Raw genomic sequence first — 15,046 nt, 5'->3', positions numbered from 1 at the left:
TCCTCAAATAGTCCTGGCATGCCAATGGTAGTGCCACTTGCAGTGCCTATAGTGGTGACTCTAGTGAGCAGGGCTTCCCCCTGAGCCAGAGACAATGGCATCTTTGTGAGCACTGGATGAGCACTAGGACCCAGGGAGTGCTGGATTTTCTTCCAGGGGTTGCCTAAGCCTAGGAAAGCTGAGAAAGAGAGAGAGGGAGAGGAAAAGCAGAGGGTGACACTACAGCTCTGTTGTTGTGGTCACTCCAAGAACACTGCTCGCGCACAAATGGAGGGACTGAAGTGTTGGAACTGACCCTCTGTTATCAGGAGGAGAGGAATACATGTGGAAGGCTTACTAAGAGTTGATCAGCATTAAAAGGTGACCCGATTGTTGATCTTTAAGGGCAGTATGCATGGGCATGAGTGTTTGAATGTTAGTGTGCATGCTTTTGTGAGTGAGTGTGTGTTTTTAAGTGTGTCTGTGTGTTTATTGCAGGGGCATCAGCAAAACGTGTTTGATGGAGTGTGTTTTGGGTATTGAGATATAGGGATGGTCTCACATACCTCTTCTAAGGAATGTGGAAGTGAGTCATCACTGAGGGGAATACTTGTGTGTGTGGGTTTTTTTTTTTGTCTTGTCTGGACGGAAATATGGCATTGTTTAGCAGGGAAAGAGTTGTCAGAAATTAACTTATTTAGGGGCAATATTTTCCCCCCTGGATTTGATTTTGAGGGGCATTTATACCTTTTATAAGGCAAGTTTTTCTACCCATACTTAAATTCAGTGCATTCTTAATCTGAATAATTATCATGACCTATAAAATGAAATAAACATTCAACACATTTTTATGCTACAATTTGGACTAGAACAAAATATTAAGAACTATTTTCTAAAATTTAAGGAATAATTTGAGTCTCTATGCATGGAATTTCTGTCCAAACCCCCAGAAAAGGAAGAGGCTGATTTCTCCATTGACAATTAGGAGAAGAGCAGGAAGGGAGTGTTTGGAGACACAAAAGTTTGCAGTGGATTTAAAAGGAAATTCCACGGCAAGTTCATTAACTTTTCATCTGTTTGTCCTTCTGAAGATCCTCAGGTGTGCATCTATATCCAGAAAAAGGAGGGTTTTATTGGGAAGTTATTGTGGCGAGGGCAAGTTACTACAGAATGCTTGTGATCTGTACGATAGCCTGGACAGATGGCGGTAGGCGTGTGTGCGTGTGTGTGTGTGTATGTGTGGTATATTGTGTCTGTCGGGCGGGCGGAAAACTAGTTAAGAGAGGCAGATCTGATGTGGAGCACAGCAACAGCAGACAGAAGCTTCAGTCTGACTGGCTCAACACAGCTGATTGTGTACATGAACACTGGGCTTTTTAATCAACTGCCACATGTGTCTGTCTATGTGTGTGTATGCGAGTGTGTTTGAGAACGTGTGTAGACAGCTGTTTACACACTTAGGGTGTAGACATTTGGATGCCTGTGTGACTGACTCAAGTGTTGTCATCCATAAAGCATGTTTTTCCATTATTGGAAATATGGCAGGTCTATCGTTTTGTGATAGCCTATATAAAGTATGTGCGTCGGCTTGTTTTTGTGAATGGATGATTTGTGTATGTGTTCGTGTATGTGTGTGTGGATGTACAAATAGTATACTGGAAAAAATAGTTTTCTTAATCAGTAATTTTGCATTGATTTTCTAAACATCCTTTCCACTCAGGCCACATCCACACTACTATGTTTTCATTTGAAAATGAATCTTTTTCTTTAAGTTTTGGCCTTCCGTCCACACTGAGACAGCGTTTTTGACAGCAAAAACTGAGCTTTTCGAAAACGCTCTCCCAAGTGGATGAATTTGAAAACGTTGTCTTCACATTGTAGTGTGGAAAGGGAAAATGGAGATATCTGAGAACAATAATGTATTCGTTATCATGTGAAACAGTCACGTGATCCATTCAACCCAAAACAATCAAGTTGGCGGCACATGTTGTAACAGGGTTGTTGTGCCTGCTATTCACTTTGACAGCATTGTTAAAGATAATGTTACTTTGTACAACTTCCACATTGCATTCCTTCAAAGGTGACGGGAAGTTTACTCAGAATTGCTGTCCGGTGGCTGAACATAAGGACAATTGCATTTCAGACTGTAAATGGCACAGCGACTTTTTTTTGCTTGCGCAGTAAGAGGATTTAAGTGTTTTCGTACATTTCAGTCTGGACGAGCAACTTTTGGAAATGTTTGAAAACGACAGCGTGGACAGGGAGTGTTTCAAAATGAAAATGCCATTTTCAAATGTATCCAGATTAACGTAGCCTCAGACACCCATGATTGAGAATTGCAACATTGTTAACAGCACAACAATACCTATTTTTATAAAAAATTTAAAAACTTACAGATAACAGTTGCTGACACAATAGTCATTTTAAAGAAAAATGTGCTTTTAAAAAATCAACTGACATTGTTTTCTAAAGTCATACAAAATTCACAATGAAACAAAATATGCTTAAAAAAATTAAGATTATTATCAATGACGTCATAAAAACACAATCAAGAAGGAAAAAAGTAATAGATCATCAGTCTTTATGCTTGAATCTCTGATTAAACAAGATACAATTAATTGAGATAAAAAATGGCATAAGAAAGCCATTTTGATTGGGAAGATTAGACTTTTTTTTCTTGTTTACAGCATTAATCTCTGAAATTTTTCCCTTAATACAAGAAAAATATATATTATCTGAAAACAAGTCTTAATATCTTCAGCAACAGTTTTGCCTCTTTAAAAAATAATACATAAAATTCTCTTCAATAAATTCATCGTGTTTAAGGATGTTTAGATATGTAAGAAAACTGATTAAATAGTATTTTTAGTTATTTATTTAAGAAATGAATGATTTATTAGCTTTATTGTTTAAGTTGAAGCTGGTTCTGGCAATAGAACCTAATTTTTCCATCCCATACAGAAAAGTGTTTTATACAGTCAGGATACTTCATCTAAACATGATCAGTTTCAGATTGGCAAGAATTAGAATTGAATCAGAATTGATTGCGCTAGTAAGTTATAATTACAAGCAATTTGACTTGATACTAAATGAGTTGTCATGCCATATCATATAATTATTCAAGATATAGGGTTACATGCAATTCAAAATATATACTTACAGTAATCAATATGCAATATGCAATACATTAGAATACCATAAAAAGGACATAGTGTACATAGTGTTCCGGGTGAACATCAGTATTGAGTGTGTGAATCCAGTTCATCTAAAGACACAACATTAGCGTAAAACACTATGAAAACAAGTGTGACATTTTACTGAATATGATGTAATGCTCCAAGATAAGAGTTTCAGACCACAAAAACCAGCCATGAAGATTTTAAACAGTCAGAACACTGTGTTTTCTTACTGTATCTTAGAACTTGCTTCAGAGAATAGAGCAATGCACAGAGTGAGCGCGGTGTTTAGTTTCAGGGGGCTGATATTATGACTCATGATGTCATGCTGTATGTAGTCTGACTGCTGCTCTGCCTCTTTATTGGTTAACTGCCGCTTTGGAAGTGTGAGTCAGTGACTGATTTAATTTGTATTTTTCATAAAGATTTACTGGCCAGTTGGTGCTGAAAGTGGTTGGCACTGTAGAAGTGACTGTGTATGCAAGGATGGATTGACTGAGCGGCCCATGGGCCGGTACACAATGGATGCCCACCATCACGTGTCACGTGACTATGTTGACCTTTATCCGCTACAGGACACTTGCCAGATTTTGTTGGATTTTTCAAATTGACCAAAAAAACAATTTGGAGCAATGTCTTATACGGCCGATTATATGTACTTTTAAATGATGTACTGATCCAAAATCATGCGTTATCAAGTTTGGGAGGATTACTTTTGAAATTAATATTCAACTACAAATGACATAAAATGTCATTTGTAATGATGATTACTCAAGGTCAGTAAAGTATTCTAAATACTTTGGATTACTTCTTCAATGTGTTTACAGGTCTTAAACCCAATCTGAGTCAGATGGTACCTGACAAACCTACAGGTTTTGGGTCAGGTTTGGGTCAGTTTTTCCAATTAGGCTATAGTTATAGGCTATAGGCCATGTAAACACACACCGGACAGACGTCTTTGATCGTTGTGCCACAACTCACAAAGTTTAAAAGAACTTTAATATTTATAAACACATCTCAAGGCACATGCATTCTGTTTTTCAGGACCGTCACATGTTTTAGACACTGTTACCTTAAAAAGAATTTCAATATTTATTAATGCATCTCGAGACTCCTGTGTTCTGTTTCACCATTTGTTGCACATCTTGCGCTGCATCAAGCTTTATCAACGCTGGTGTCACAAATCGGCATTCTGAAGAGGTTCAGGTTGCAAAGAGGACTTAATGTGACTGTTACCAGAATGATTCCAGATTTTTTTACCTGTCAAAATTTCAGCAGTTTCATGCTAAATCATTTAAAAATCAAAGCATCCCGAAGAAGTCCTATAAACTGTAGCGTTTGCAACCTCATGGAAAGTGAACCTGCCTGGGCAGAATTACACATTTTTGCTTTGATTAAGAATAGGCCTGCTATGTTGCAGGCAGTGACAGAGATTATTTTTGTTCGACTTTAAGGTGAACGTTTTAAGATTTATGTAGCCTATTGTGCTATTTAGGCTCATAGCTCACTGTGCACTTTATTCCCAGCTATCTGACATCGTGTTTAACGCAACAATCATGCAATGATCGAAATCACTGAGATCACATTGTTCCCCATTCTGAGGGTTGATGTGAACATTAACTGAAGCTCCTGACCCATAACTGCATGGTTTTATGCACTGCACTGCTGCCACACGATTGGCTGATTGGATATTTGCATGGATGATTGTTGGTGCCAGATGGGCTGCTTTGAGTATTTTTGTAACTGCTGATCTCCTGTAATTTTCACACACAACAGTCTCTAGAATCTACTCAGAATGGTGCCAAAAACAAAGAAATATCCAGCGATGAGATCAACAGAATATGGACAGACTGGTTCGAACTGAAAAAGTCTAAGGTAACTCAGATAACCGCTCTGTACACTTGTGGTGAGAAGAATATCATCTCAGAATGTTATTCTGAGATGCGGGTTGGTGCTGTTTTGCAGCACGAGGGGGACTGTGGCAGGGCAGAGGACGGGGCCGGGTCGTGATCCTACACACCCGGTCCCGTGTTAGGCTAATCAAGCCTTCGAGAGGGATAAAGGTCGACTGCAGAGGATCGTGCAGGAGAGAGACATCGTTAACGGACATGTCCGTCATGTGTGTGTTTATGTTTGTGTGTTTCAGTTTATTATTCAAATATTATTTATGTTGAAAAGCCGGTTCTCGCCTCCTCCTTTCCATTGATCCCTTTACATTGGTTCCGAAACCCAAGGAGGAGGAGGGATACGCTGTAGTAGAGTTCTCGCCACTACCGTCCACCCCAACAGAGCAGCCGCGGCCATCTGCCGGGGGACGAGGAGCCCAGCCACCTGAAAGAGGACGATGGCCGCCGACCGCGAAGGGAGAAGGGGCTCCTAACCGACCGCCTGGAGCGGTCAGGGCCGCTGCCAGGGGCGAGGAGTCCCCTACCAGCCGCTGAAACGTGGAGGGGTTTGAGACCGCCGACCAGGAAGGGGCTCGCTGCCGACCGCCTGGAGCGGAAGAACCGCTGCCAGGGGTGGGGGAGACCCCTTCTGTTCCCCGAGAACGTGGCGGGGCGTTCCGTCCGCCAGGGGCTGGAGGTCTGCCTCTGATCCGCCCGGAGAGGCACGGCTGTCGTCCGATAGAGGGTGGAGGAGTGGCCGAGGAACAAGCTACGGCGTATCGGAGAACTGACGAGTAAGCGTTTTTTTTTTTCATCTCTCTCTCTCACTGCCTTTTCCCTCTCTTTTAAATTTTACAGTGTTTTTTGGGGGGTACTACACTGTTACAGGAAGTACCCCCCCAGTTTAATTATTTGTGTTTTCCTCCCCTTGTCCCCTCCCTCGTCCAGGTAGACGGGGATGACCTGCCAGCAGACGGGGCTTAGGGCATGCCCTCCCCCAGGGAAACAGGGGGGTGGGTGTGTACGTCATGCTGGGGGCTCCCCAGCCTGAGAGAACGAGGGAGGAATGTGGCAGGGCAGAGGGCGGGGCCGGGTAGTGATCCTACACACCCGGTCCCGTATTAGGCTAATCAAGCCTTCAAGAGGGATAAAGGTTGACTGCAGAGGATCGTGTGGGAGAGAGAGATCCTTAATGGACATGTCCGTCATGTGTGTGTTTATGTTTGTGTGCTTCAGTTTATTATTCAAATATTATTTATGTTGAAAAGCTGGTTCTCGCCTCCTCTTTTCCATTGATCCCTTTGCTGGGACATACACAATATTAGGCAGGTGGTTTTAATGTTGTGGCTGATCGGTGTATGTGTTACACATAGTCTTACTCATACACTTACCCTCAGTGATGATTAGCTGTTGTTATCTTTACAACTAGAGCACATATAGCAGTAAAACCCCAAGATTTCATATGCCTGCGGCATTTCTGAGTGATGATGTCATACATTTGTCTCTCATAAGTGATTCATGGGATCCTCTTCACCACTGGGCAATTGTCATTTTGTAAAATGCCATAAACAGGGTCTGTTTACTCTCTATACCAGGTATCACTATTATTGCTCATACTCAGGATTGGGGGGTTTCTTCACCCCCAACTCTAAGGATCAAACTTTGGCATGCAACTGGGTGATTCTCAAGAAACCCTTCAAGAAAATATCTTGATCCTGTTTTACTTTTGCCATTAAAATCTTTTACATTGTGACATTATTTTCATAACAGCTATGCAGATTATACCCCCACACCCAAAATGGACAATATATACTTCCTTTCCTGTTAAAAGTATTTTATTTACTTCATAGGAAATAAAAAATAAAAATATATAACAATATTTTTTATTAACATTTTCCAGACAAAGCCTTCCACAGTATAAAGATAAAAATGCTCTAAAATAGCACCAATTCAAGTAACACGAAATGTTTCCCAAAGTCTAAGTGAGAGGTTGACTAATTGAAAGAACTTTAAGGCGTCCAATCTCTTTAACCCTCATCCTCCACAGTAATAATCAGCTGGCAGTATTATATCAAGTGACTATTCACTTGATATCCAGCGTTAAGCAAGTTCAGAATGGCATACTACCCATGCTACTCTTACTGCTTATGTCATATCTATGAATAGTAAAAACAGTAAGAGTAATATGGTAGTATGCCATTCTGAACATGTCCAATGTCTTGTTCTGCTTTTAGCTCTAACACAGACCACATAATAATACTTCATCTGAATTTTCCGGTAATCATTAGCTGATGGTTCGAAAGATCAGCGGCAACAGGTTTAAAGTTGAAATTGTTTGGACTTTGTGGGCATGTTGACACATCAGCCACATTCTCCAGCTCTTCCTGGTGTATCCCAAGTCATTCTCAGCCAGTTAAGAGACATAATCTCTCCAACGTGTTCTAGGTCTGCCCTGGGGGTCTCTTCCCAGTTGGACATGCCAGGAACACCTCCCTAGGAAGACGTCCATGAGGCATCCTGACAGATGCCCAAACCACCTAAACTGGCTCCTTTCAACGTGCTGGAACTGCTGTTCTACTCTGAGCTGTTCCTGGATATCTGAGCACCGTACCCTTTCTCTTAGGGTAAGCCCTGCCACCCTGTGAAGAAAGCTCTTTTCTTCCACTTGTATCCACAATCGAATTAGGTTAGACCATAGGTGAGGGCAGAAACATAGATTGAGTAGTAAACTGAAAGCTTCGCCTGCAGACTCAGCTCCCTATTCACGACCACGGTCCAGTTTAACGACCGCCTTACAGTCTCCGCTGCACCGATCCGCCTATCGATCACATGCGTGAACAAGACCCTGAGATACTTAAACTCCTGCACTTGGGGAAGCAACTCACTTCCTACCCAGAGGGGACAATCCTGAGTGGTCTCTCCACTAACAGCTGGATGATGTCCCAGCACACATCTATGAAAGTTCACCGAACCCTGGAAAGTCATTTCATTGGGTGATTTTCCTTTGTGTGTTTTAACAAATTTTTACTGTGTTTTCCTTTTTGTTTTTATTTATTTTCTTCCCGAACCTGTACCGTTATTTGCTGGATACATATCCTGACAAGTTTGGTGAAACCTTTGACATATAATCTGCCTCAATGCCCGGTTGGCCTTTTTTGACCCAAGGGTAATCATCGGGCCAAAAGGCATTGGCCGTTGGGAACACAACTGACCCTGGTATACACCAGCTTGCCCTCATTTGGTCTGATATTGGAAATGCGGCTAATGATAACTGTAAGCAACTGCAATTGAGAAAGGCTCTTTCTGTTGACTCTAGATGAGCCAGTCCCTCTGCTACTGGATGTCTCCCTTTGCTCTGTCTGGACCATGTGTAGGCCTGTTCTTTGGCAATGCAAAGGGAAAAAATATATTCATGTATGATGTCAGAGCTTAAACACTAGAGCAAACCAAAACAGACAAAGAAGGCCCCTACACTTACTCATACGAACAAAAGCAGGAATTAAGGTCATCTTTATTCTACAATGCTTCTTGGCTTAAGAGTAGTGTGGGGTTCATACATTAATAGTCCTTTTTATTAAGTCTGTGTCTGCTCCATTCATGGCGCTAGTCATCTGAGATGTGGCTTCTGATTGGGCCTGAATGAACAGCTGTGACAGTCATGAGTGCCCCATGGCTTTAGTTTCTCACATGTGAAATTCTACTGGTTTTAGTAACACTTCTACAGGAACCACACACATACATAAACACAATACACACTTAGCTTACTGTACCCTTCCCAGATATATATATATATATATATATATATATATATATATATATATATATATATATATATATATATATATATATATATATATATATATATATATATACATATATATATCATTAAATCATAAATTATTAATACATTTACTGTATGCTTAGGTTGACAAAGTGACTTACAAGAAATTGCTTTTAGTGTGATGTGACAATTTGTCACCAGTTAGTGAGTCCAATATTAAGAAGAATTCAAATGTGCCTGCTGGAAACTTGGTGCCTCTAAGAAAATAGTTTTTTTTTTTTAAACAGAGGACGCCAACAACAATTGTTGCCAAGAAGATTTTAAAGTAACAACTAAAAAGGTAAAGTCATGTTCTGTTTTTTTACTGAAGAAACCCAAGGGTGAATGATGTATATAAAAAATAATTTATATGCAGCCATATACAGTAAAAATACATACAACAAACAACAATACGCAGAGACTTCATGAACAATTTTTTGTAGTAATGGTGTAACTGAATCATTGAATCCAAAGTTCTGAATTGATTAATTGAAACAAAAATTTGAAGTGATTCATGGGAATTAATCAAACTTCCCAATTCTAATGCTGTTTGTTTGTGCCACTAAATTTTAAAGCAGAAATGCTATTAAACACATCTTAATGCTCTCATACTCACCAGTCATGACACAAGAAAGGATCTCAGTCTTTAAGGAACTTATTAGCCAAATAAAAAGCTAATTAAAATTGAGGTCAACTAGTACTAGATTTTGCCGATACCAAGCTGGTTAAAAAGTCTGCTAACCAATTAATCAGCTGATTAATTTTTAAAAACAATTAATTGAATGTTAAAACATTTCTTAGACTTTACATACTGTGACAGGCACAGACATAATGGCAACAAGAGTGCAACATTAATTAAATCCCAGATTCAGTTTATTGTGCAATCCTAGTACCAAAAAAGCTGTAAAACCGATTTATCGGTCAACTTCTAATTAAAATCATCGCAATATCCTTATTGTTGCTTATTTTATATTACCAGCAAATTAATTGTGAATATATTGTGAATATTCAGGATGTTTCCCAGTCTTGCTTCTTCTACAGCCTTAGTCTGGATAACTATCTGTTTCATACTTATTTTGTTTTAGTAAGTAGTCATTTAGCACAATTGTTTAATCCAATGCAACATACTGTACACTTATTAGAGTGACAGTGCTTCTGGAGCTGCCCTGGATTAAGTGCCTTGCTTAAAGGCACAATGGCTCATTGCTTACATCTTACATGGCTTAAACCAGCAATCTTCTAGTTACAAGCCCTGAACTATTATTCTTGGGTGTAATAAAGGGTCATTTATACAAGTGAGGGTAACACTGAGACAGGGGCAAGGAATCTCCTCTTCTGTCCCCTTATCATGATGATTAAGTGGCCAAGACTATTTTGTGAGAGACCCTTATGGAGAGCAGAAGATGAGCAGGAAGTGCCGAGATGAGATCATGTGCTGTGGTGGGATGCAGACATGCTGACTCCTCTGATCCATGCTCTGAATACACTCAGATGAATTAGGTATTCACAAAAGCATGCAGCTTACACTCTGAACATCTGAGACACTCATGTCCGTTATGACCCTGCATTGCTAGCCACCAACATATGTTTGTGTTTTGGATGCTGGTCCCCAGCATATGATGCTAGTGTGCTAGTGTTCCCAACAATAGAGCACTCTCTTAACTGGGTTAACCACTTTCATTGTATGGAAAAGAAAAAGTGACCGACACTGTCATTCTGCCTAACATTTCCTTTTGTGTTTGACAGAAGAAAAAGTCACATGGGTTTGAAGGTGTTTAAATGATGACAGAATTTTCACTTTTTGGTGGACTATCCAATAACTACCCTTTAATTCTGGGAATCCTGAAATGATCAGGGAACTGGGAGTATGCACAATGTAGTTTCCTTTTAACCATGCATAATTCAGTCTGGTAAATGTGAAAACAATGCAAAGGGCTGTAAACCAGTCATTGTCAGCCATGCATTTGCTGGGGGATACAGACTGGATTGTTTGAGCAAACTGACACGACAAGGATGCAAGGGACTGCGGTCGTTTTCCGGAAGTGGGTAAGTTTGATGAACAGCAGAAGTGGACTGTGTTTCGAGTTCGACAGATGATCACAAAGGACATGTTTGATGAAAATGTATCTGGCACTGGACCGTCAGCTCTCATGGTCTCTGTCTCATCTTCGTCTTCCACCCCTCCTTATCTCCTTTGAGCTCAGATCTGCAGATGTATAGCTTCTCCTTAGAGCTTCTGTCTAATCATGCTACCATCATCTTTTAGTCACATTACCCTGGTAGGGCCTGTCAAATAGCATACACTGGAGGACACGTTGACTTTGAAATGATGTTAATGACTGGTGGATGTTCTTTTAGTTTTCCTCCCAATGGTGAATGGTCAAGGGCTAGGAAAGATTTGGGTAACAATGCGGGTTGCTCTTTCTGTGTGGTTACCTGCGGGAACAAACTTTGGGCTAATGGCGATCGGCCCATTCTCCTATTTGCTGAAGAGAAGTGCTGATGTCACAGAGCTGCCTGTTTTCCATTCCTCCCTACTCCAAAGTCTGGAGTGAAAGGCCTGATGGATCAGTGAACACTTAAAAAAAATTAGTAAACTGACAGATTTATTGTCCTTTCATTGAACCTTCCTTGAGGTGCATTATTAAATTAATATTCCTGGTCAATATAAAGACTGATCACTCTGTGAAGTCGGAGGTCAAACGTTCTGCTGCTGAAACTGGTCTGTGCTTCTGAAATTTGATCCTATTGCCCCCAGTGGCCGAAGCTTGAAGTGTTGCTGAGAGTAGCACCAAGAGTGTTGTATTTTCTGTTATAAATGTGGTGTACATTGTGCAGGAATGCAGATTTCATTAACTCTTAGTCTGTGGGGCCTGGGTAGTTCAGCAGAAGAGGAGGCGACTGAGACTTGTCCTCCACCACCCGGATTGAGGTGAGTAACCGTGCCACCATGAGGACCTAATAAGTAGTGGGAATTTAATATTCCAAATTGGGAGAAAAGGGGATCAAATAAATATAAATATATAATTTTAAAAATGCAGCATCTGAATAGCACTTACCATTGTTTATGTGAATGCAATTACTTCCTTGGGACCCAAACCCATGTTTAAGGGTGAACACTTTTCTTGTCAAAATGTATTTATTTCCATCTAAGGAAGAAACAAAACACTATGTAGCAATATAATGCTTTTATAATTTCTTTCCAAATAAAGTAATATAAATCATAATATAAAAATAGAAATGCCCTTAAATATCACCATTTTAAAGTCACATTAAACGTTTCCCAAAGTCTAAATTGGAGTTTGACTAATTGAAAGAACTAGTCCCCACATATGTTGCATTAAATCACTTAAACTCATAATCCACACTATTAATCTACCAGTAGACTGTGGCTATCCTCTTTCCTACACCAGACTTGAAGCTGCCTTCATGATACTGCCAACAACCTACACGGCTCTATCATAGGAGAGAGCGCAATGGTCAACTAGCGTGTTACAACATTACCGCCCATCGAATGCCTATGGAACCGCCATGCTATGCTGTTTTATGTTAAGATTGTAGTCTCTCCTTGGAAGAAGGGCTCTGGCTCTCTGTCATGTGTCAGTGTAATGACTCCATGGGAACACATTACAAAGGTTCCGCCCCTTCACACCAGTGTTTATGCTGTATTAACGTATTAAATACGTTAATCACGATTAAGAAAAACTTGCATGATAAACTTTTTGGATTAATCGCATGTGTTAACGCATAGAGGAAACTCTATGAGAAAGCTCTAGGAAACATGTATGAATAGATGCAAAAATGTCTAATGGGTTTTTGCATAGTTGAGCTACAGTCTTTAACTGTCTGTTCAAGTATGCATGACACAATGCATAATTTAGTATTGATGGAAGGATGTCAGAGAAGTTTGTTTATATTTATTTTATGTTAAGTTTGACATTAAAACATTGTTTACTGTTCAGCCGGTTCCTGCCTCCTCTTGTTTCTTCCACAGACTATAATCCTTCATAAAAGAGTTGTAAGCCATGAACCAAACTCGATTACATAATTTACAGTGTGTCATGGGAGCAGTCACTCCGAGGCACACTTCGCAGGATTCATTGGAAAAAAATATTCGAAAAATATTTGAATGTCGGACATAAAGTCAAAGTTACAAGGCTGTGTACTTACCATCTTTCATAAGGGCATGAACTACAATCCCATGAAACATTGCAAATGAGGTCATTGAATAAAAACCGATGGGAAAATATAAAACTATTGATTTTAGGTTGTTGATTATAAGTATAGAAATAACATATTTTAAATTTATTGCAAAGTATTCAAATATATACAAATATTTAAGTAGTTTAAGGGTGAAGGCAGGTCGACTCAACTACATAATTTACAGTGTGTCATGGGAACACGCAGTCACTCCGAGGCATGTTTCACAGGTTTCATTGGCTGCATTTCTCTTATTGGTGGATAGTTCTCTGCTCTGCAATGGGTAATGTAGTTGTTTACCATGAATTCCGCTATTAAATCAATTTTAAACAATGAAGTAGAGAACGCATATGGATGGCTTCAAAGGAAGCATATACCATCGAAGAACAGCCTCGTAGCTCACGGTAGGTTTGTCTTTAAAGGATTATAAGTTATCATTGAAAATCAATTCGTTTATCACAGAGAGCAGGAGAGAGAAGGAGAGAAAACCCTCTGCCAAAGTGTTTCTTAGCACGCTGCTTGTGTACTCTATGAATTTAGGGGCCTGGGGCCAGCACCGTTTTAAGCCTGACTTCTGAGAGTAGAGGTCTACTCTCTGAACCAAACTTCAGTCAAAGACCCTCAGGCTGTGTGCGGTCAGGTCACCTTCACTAAGCTCAGATCAGACGAGGGAGTGGGGGAACAGAGGAACAGGGGAATAAAGCAAATGTGTGCTTTTACTCTTCCATTGGTAATTGCCTATGGGTAGGAGCAATTCATATGGAACTGAGAAAGATCTTGCCCAGGGTCTAGTGTGTTTGTGACACTCGTAGTGATAGTTGTGCACTACAGCCCCTTTGGACAATGAACCTTCACCTTGCTGTCATTGCTTATGAACTTATGTTGCTGGCTGAGAGGATGGACCCTATACTTTGATATGCGAACAGGCTGGCTGATTGGTTGGCTCTATGTACATGCCCTGGTTTGCCCTAATGCTGTTGTCATGGGAACTGAGAAAATGGAAACTAAACAAGTCTCTTTTTAGTGCTGGAAAGGAGGGGGAATCTCCGATCTCATTCTATGCTGGTGTTGACATCTAGACAAAGGTCTATTATTTATCCTCTGTGTACCAGAACTGAAATATCAAGTCAAAGAGATGCACCTTAGAGTTATCTCAATCCAGTATATTGTTGGCCTTTGAGAAGAATCTGTTTAACAGGAATTTCAATGTTTTGAATGAATTCAAGTCCATTAACTCCGCTTGGTTTAAAATTAGCCCTACATTAATTGTTCATAAATGACTGTATAATTTAAAGGTCATTTAAAGTGTCACCAAATTTAATGGCTAAAAAATTATTGTTTTCAAACAGCTTTCCCAAACACTGCTCCACTCTGAACAAACAAAGATTCCAGGCCCCAACTTTTGCCATTTATATTGTGGCAGGGCGGAGGGCGTATTAGGCTAATTAAGCCTCCGAGGGATAAAGGTCGACTGCAGAGGATCGCGCGGCAGAGAGAGATCCTTTCCGGACATTAAACTATTATTTGTATTGGAAAGCCGGTTGTCGCCTCCTCCTTTCCGGGTTTCGGCACCAGTGTAAAGTGATCCATGGAAAGGAGGAGGTGAGAACCGGCTTTCCAATATAAATAATAGTTTAATGATAAACTTAAAAGACGACACAAACACACACATGACGGACATGTCCGTAAACGATCTCTCTCTGCCGCACGATCTTCTGCAGTCGACCTTTATCCCTTCGATGCTTAATTAGCCTAATACGGGATCGGGTGTGTAGGATCCCGACCCGGCCCCGCCCTCCGCCCTCCACCCTGCCACATATATATTGTATTTACATGTCCAAAAACATACCAATACAATGGTAATTTTTGGTAATTTTATAACTGACTGCTCCAATTTTTATATCTGACTGCTCCAATGCAGCCCGCGAGAGACTTTAGAATGAGAACAGAAATAGGAAATTATATGAATTTCATATTCTGGGCAC

At 40.2% G+C, this 15,046-nt stretch overlaps 1 protein-coding gene across 1 annotated transcript in view; it reads left to right on the top strand.

The window, feature by feature from the left end:
• Positions 1-207: 207 nt before the first annotated feature.
• The window catches only part of LOC127622375 (forkhead box protein N3-like), a 48,101-nt gene continuing 33,262 nt past the window's right edge, over positions 208-15,046 (top strand). The window contains exon 1 of the mRNA XM_052096464.1: positions 208-360. The gene's annotated coding sequence lies outside the window, so the exon portion shown is untranslated. The remainder of the gene's footprint in view (positions 361-15,046) is intronic.

Source organism: Xyrauchen texanus, chromosome 28 (assembly GCF_025860055.1).
Source record: "Xyrauchen texanus isolate HMW12.3.18 chromosome 28, RBS_HiC_50CHRs, whole genome shotgun sequence".
Lineage (NCBI taxonomy): Eukaryota > Metazoa > Chordata > Actinopteri > Cypriniformes > Catostomidae > Xyrauchen > Xyrauchen texanus.
This window is presented reverse-complemented; position numbering and strand designations above follow the sequence as displayed.